Source organism: Tupaia chinensis, unplaced genomic scaffold (genome assembly GCF_000334495.1).
Source record: "Tupaia chinensis unplaced genomic scaffold, TupChi_1.0 Scaffold139431_1, whole genome shotgun sequence".
In the NCBI taxonomy this organism is placed as follows: Eukaryota; Metazoa; Chordata; class Mammalia; order Scandentia; family Tupaiidae; genus Tupaia; species Tupaia belangeri.
Window position 1 is genome coordinate 1,098,351 of NW_006199316.1, and position 6,399 is coordinate 1,104,749.

The following is a 6,399-nucleotide window of genomic DNA, read 5'->3' on the forward strand; positions in this document are numbered from 1 at the left end:
TGCCCTATGGCAAAAATCTCTCTCTAAAAAAATAATTATTTGGGACTAGCAGATGGAATAATGGTTACATTGCTTGACTCCCATGTAGATGACTGTAGTTTGAGTCTCAGAGCCGGCAGCTTAAAACTCACACAAGGCGCATGTGCGTGCATGTCCAAGATTCCGAGAGGAGAATGGAAGACAAGGCATTGGGATGTGGCCATACCCCCGGCAGGTGATTTCCCATTTTCTGCCTCTCTGTCTCTTTGGCCAATACACATGCCCTACAGCAAAATTTCACTTAAAAAGATTTTTCTAAAATAATTTTTTTTAAATTATTTTATTTTATTTTTTAATTTTTATTTACTTATTTTAATTTTTATTTTATTTTTATTTTAATTTGACCAGAGAGACACACAGAGAGAGAGAGAGAGAGAGAGGGAGAGAAAGTGAGAAAACAAGTCACCAGGTCCGGGACTCAAACCATGGTCGGACATGTGGGAGTGTCCGGCACCTTAAAAACCACGTCACCTGTTGGCCCCTATATCACTCTTTAGACAGCAATTGTCATGAGGTGGGACTGGCAAAGTGGGTAGAAAAAGATTCTTAGTCTTTTTTCTAATAATGAAAAGAAGTGATTGGGATTATGGAGGATTTTAGTTTATTTGTGTGTTTTCCATATGAAAATATTAAACACAATAAAACTAACACTGACCTTGCTTTCAATAAAGAAAGCACATGGGTGACAAGGCTAGCAGGCACAGTGGAGAGACACCTGAATCAGTTTGAAGGTGTCAGAGAAATCTCCCTGGAGGAGGTGACTTTTAACGTCTATTTAATGGGAGAATGGGAGATAGAGACAGAGACACAGAGACCCTCAACGCAGTCTTCATACCACCATCCATTGCCAGTCTCAGCCAGCTCAAATTCTGGGGGCACAGGTGCACTGAGTTCAAGTTTCTGAAGGTGAACTTGGGACAGAGCCCACATGGGGCCAATTGCCTTAGCACTGTGTCACCATCCCGCCCCAGGAGGTGCCATTTTGCTTTGGTCTTCACAGACCAATAGGTGTTGGCCCAGTGAAGAGGCAGAGCTGGAACTCAACCGGTAGAGGAGGGCAATGGTCTGAGAGCAGGTGCTTGGGGCCCCATGAGAGTGCAGGTTCACCGAAGGCGGGCGTGCGGGTGGGGGTGGGGGCTGGGCTTTGTCTGGGGTAGGTCCTCTGCAGGGCTAAGAAGTAAACAAAGACTTCCCATTTTCCTCAGAATTCCAGCTGAGGCCCCAAAGGCAGCGACAAGGACAGTTGCTGGCACCCTTGTACGGATGCTCCCAGAGGCTAGAGTTCAAACCTGCCTCCCCATCTACTCCTGAGATGTCTCCCTGGAACTTAGAGGGAAAACATCCTGTTGGCGGGGTGTCACTGTGCTCATTGGGCCTGTCTCTCCAACCCACACCTGATCTGGGTGTAGAAGGAGCTGCTCCCCCCACTGCAAACCAGAGGAGAGGGGCTCCAGGAAAACTGTCTGGGGAGTCCTGGGGGCGTTGACCCTGGGTCTGGGCTCTGCTGGGCAGAGGGGGCCTGCGTAGGGCGGCTGCAGGGAGACCCACAGAAGGGCCTGGAGGAGAGGGCCCGGTAGAAGGGGTGAGACTGCAGGTGTGAGGAGGCAGGCAAGCGCCCCAACCATGTGGCAGGAGGTTTCCTCTTTAAGGGCGCTACAGCTCAGTGAGGGGGTGGCCTCATGGTCTCACAGCCGGGGAGAGCTGGGAGCCAGGCTGTCCGGCCCCTTCCCCGAGGCAGGTGTCCCGAGCCCATCGCGGCCAAGGGGGTTCAGCACAACGCGGGTCTGCGCTGGATGCTCCTGGACCAACGCAGGCCGGGTCCGGAAGGGCCGTGTCCTGAGAAAGGCGTCAGCTCAGGGTTCTCCCCAGTCAGGCCCTTCAGGAAGGGCACCAGCCCAGGTCACCCAGGGGCCCTTTGGTGAGCTATGCCCGGGAGAGCAGCCTCCTCCTGCCCACGAGGCGGGCGCTGGGCGGGGACCACGCGTACCTCCCGCAGGGCAGGCGGGTGCGGGGCGGCGGGCGGGGCGGGCCTGGGCGTCAGCCTGCTTGCGGGCGGCCTCTGCTGGCGGGGGGCGCCGACCCCCGGGAGCTCAGGCTGCTCTGGGAGTCTGCGGGCTTTGGGCGATCACCTGTCCTAAATCGCGCGATGGGCCGTTAGGTCTGTAGGCGCACCCGTGCGACTGGAGTGATAGCCGGTCCTGCAGGGGGAGGAGGCGGGTCTGGACGGAATAATATCAAGGAACCTTCCGTGGGCAGTATCTCAGTTTGCGTGCACGCATACCGACTCGGAGACACCCACATGTGGCCGAGCGGTCAAGAGCTTGGGTGAGGTTTCAGACTGCCTGAGTTGACTTTCAGCTCTACCAGTGGACGACCACGCTGGGTGGCCAGCCGCAAGCTGCTTGCTATCTCAAAGCCACGGTGTCTCCATTGCGCCGTGATTAACAGCTATTTAGGTGAAACGAAGGGGGCCAGTAGGTGGCGTGGTGGTTGGTTTAAGGCAGCTGCATTTCCACTTGACCCACCGCCACGGTTGGAATCCTAGACCCAGTGGCTGGAAAGTCACGCTGGGCGCACATGCGTGCGTGCTCTCCCCAAATCCCTAGAGGTGAGTGAAGGAGAAGGCATTGCACGTGGCCACCCCTTCTGTCTGTCTCTCTACCTTTGACCTCTTCAGTGAGCCAAAGAGCCCTGTGGTGAAAACCTTTAAAAAAAGGGAGGGGCAGCTGTTACGTAGCAGTTAGGTCGCTGGATTCCCATATAGCTGAGGTTCAAGTCCCGGACCTGGTAGTCTGAAAATCACTCTGTGAGCATGTGCTTGTGTTCCCAAGATCCCAGGAGGAGAATGGAGGAGAGGGAATTGCAGCGTGGTCCTCCCTCTGGAGGGTGATTTCTCCCTTTCTGTCTCTGTCTCTCTCTCCAGTGAGCACACATGTCTAAAGCCAAAAAAATGCAATGACTATCACATGGTGAAGCATTTACACAGTGCTTGGAACAAAAGGGCCCAATAAACATTACTAAGGGTTATTAATAATTAGGCCTTTTAATATAATGACCGTTAGCCAATAAATGAAAAGGCAGTCCCCTGCCTTGCCATTTCCCACCTCTCTGAGTGTTCCTTCTAGTCTCCTTTGGTAATTCAAGCTGGTACTCTCTGGGTTTCTGCTTGTGGTCTTTTTTCATCTCTCTCTTTTTTAGAGAGAGTTTTTTGCTATAGGATGTGTGTGCTTGGTGGGTAGACGGAGAGATAGAAAGTGAGAAATCGTCCCCTGGGGGGATGACCATCCTTCTCTTTCACTTTCCTCTCTGGATTTTGGGCACACGGACACATGTGCCTGGTATGTGTTTTAAACTGACAGATCTGGGACTCAAACTGTGGTTGACTACGTGGGAGTCCAGCAACGTAAACATTATGCCATCTGCTGGTCCCTTCTCTTTTGTTTTAATTTGCCAGAGGACATGTGTGCTCACTAGAGAGAAAGCGGCAGGGAAGAATCATTCCTCCTGGAGCATGATCACGCTGCGATCCCTTCTGCATTTCTCTCTCCTCTTGGGCATGCACACACATGTGCCCAGCATGTCCCTTAAGCTGCTGGGTCTGAGAATCAACCACAGGGTTGGCCATGTGGGCTCCAGCTGCCTTAACCACCAGACCATGAGCCAGCCCCAACCTTTTCTCTTTTAATTCAGTAATCCTTTGTGAGTGTTCTCTCTCTTAGTCCTAGAACTTGCTCTGCCTCCTGCTATTTTCGGACTCCTGAAACCATAAAGAGTCAAGACCGAGTTCTTGCCTTCCAGGTGCTCCAGCTATGGGAGAGACAAATAGAGTTTTGCTGTAAGTGACAAGTCTTGTCTGGTCACAGAATTTGAAAGTATCAGAGTGTTATGGTAAGTGACATTTATGGCAGGTGAAGGTCTCCCAGGGAAGGGAACAAAGCATGACTGGGAATAGAAGTTGTCTCGGTTTCCTCACCCGCTGGTAAGTGGTTGAGATGATCAGCCTGCCCAGTCGCTATGGAGTCTTGCAAGGAGGTGCCTGCACCTGACCTTCTGGGGAGCGTTTGTTGGCACGTCAGCTCCTCTCTACTCAGCAAGCCTAGGAACCCACCTGCCAACCAGCCTGGAGCTATTGCATCAGCTGGAGGCAGGACTGGGTTCCCAGAACCAGAGTCAGTGACAGGGAGGAAGCTGGGAGTGACACTGGACAGGAAGAGCTGTCAGCTGCACGGGGCCATTCTGGCCAGCGCTTCCACAGAGCCTGTGTGACGGCAGAGTGTGCAAGTTCTCTGAACAGACACCAGCATTCCTGAGTAGGCAGAAAAGGCCTGGCCTCTGGGGGTGAGCTAAGGGCTGCAGGGAAAGGCCCACCCCTCTCTCAGGTGAATGGCTCCTCCATAGCTGGCTATTTGACTCAAGAGACCTCGAAATCTTCCCTTCAGCAGAACTGTGGGTTTTTTTTTTTGTGTGTGTGACATGTTTTTTTCTTTTGAGAGATTTTTTTTTTGCTATAGAGTGCATGTGCTCACCGGAGACACAGAGAGAGACAGAGAGACAGAAAGTGAGAAATCATCCCCAGGGGAGATGGCCACATCGCAATCCCCTTCTTTCCTATTCTCTTCTCGGGATTTTGGACACATGCCCACCGTGAGTTTCAAGTTACCGGGTCTTGGACACCGATGCCCACCGTGAGTTTCAAGTTACCAGGACTTGAACTGCGATCAGCCACGTGGGAGTCTAGCCATGTAACCATTATGCCATCTGCTGGTCCTCAGAATTGTTGTTTCTTAGGGCCAGCAGTTGATGTGGTGATTAAGGGTGCTGGACTCCCACCTGGCTGACCGTGGTTCAAGTCCCGAAACTGGCAGCTTGCTTTCTCACTTTCTCTCTCTCTGTCTCTTTCTCTCTCTCATGTTGTGCCTCTCTGGTTAAATTAAAAGAAATAAATATATAAAGTTAAACAAAGAAGTTTGTAAAAAAATAAATAAAATAAAGATAATTTTTTTTGAGAGGTTTTTCGCTATAGGGCACATGCGCTCGTCAGACAGACAGAGAGAGACATAGAGACAGAAAGCGAGAAATCACCCCCCGGGGGGGATGGTCACGCCGCAATCCCTTCTCCTCCATTCTCCTCTCAGGATCTTGGGCACGCACGTACATGCGCCCGGCGTGAGTTTTAAGCCACCGGGTCCGGGACGCAAACCACGGTCGACTACATGGGAGTCCAGCAACATAGCCATTACGCTAACTGCTGGTTCCCAAATAAAGATAATTTTTGAAAAAAAAAGAAAAAAAAAAGAATTGTGTCTTTTAGCTTGAAAAAAATCTTCCATTCAGTCCAATTCTTCCATTTTCCCCGTAGGAGAATGAGGTCTACAGTAGCAAAGTGACTTACTGAGGGTCGTACAGTTAGTTCCTTCTCCTGGGACCCTGGCCCACATGGCCAACCACATGGTTTGAATCCTGCCCCTGGCGGCTTGAAAAACACACAGGGTGCTTGTGTGTGTGCATGTGCATGCATGTGTGTTTGCATGCTCCTGCATGTGTGTGCCCAGAATCCTGACAGGATGGAGAGATGGAGGAGAAAGGATTGTGGTGTGACCATGCCCACTGTGGGGTGTTTTCTCCCTTTTTCTTTCTCTGTGGACCATACGTGCTTCCTAACAATTAAGAAAATTCATTGACAGTTAAAAAATAAACAAGTAAAAGAGAATTTAAAAACTAGAAACCTCGTCCCAGCTTCAATCAGAGGCTAATCTGTAACCATCTGGGTTGGAGCCCAGCCAGGGCAGCCTTGGGGTCGGCAGCCCCAGGCCTTACTGGAGCATCTGACCTCTGGAACCACACACAACCGGACCTGTTGTTCCTGGCCTGGCCCTCGGGGGCTTTGACTCCTGTCTGTCTAGGGTCAGCTTGGTTTGTCCAGTGGGGTGTTCAGATACTCAGGTGAGTCCCGAGGCAGATCTGCTAAGTCATTCCACTAAACACCTCAGGGCTTCTGCTTCCTCATACAAGGGTGGGAGAGAAGACTTGGGAAATTGAAGGGACCCTGAGGTCCAGTGCAGTTTCCGCCACTCCCTCCCCTCCTTCACTGGGATTGCCCACCCATGGGGCCCCACCGACAGGGCATCTCTCACCATGGGATGTGGTGTCTTTTTAATTTTTTTAAATTTTATTTGTTATTATTTATTTATTTTTAAATTTGATCTGAGGGAGACAGAGAGAGAGAGAGAGAAAGGGAAGATGAGAAAACAAGCCACCAGGTCTGAGATTTGAACCATGATTCGAACCGTGATCGACCATGTGGAATTCCAGCACCTTAACCACTATGCTATCTGCTGGTCCCAGGACACGGCATCTTTA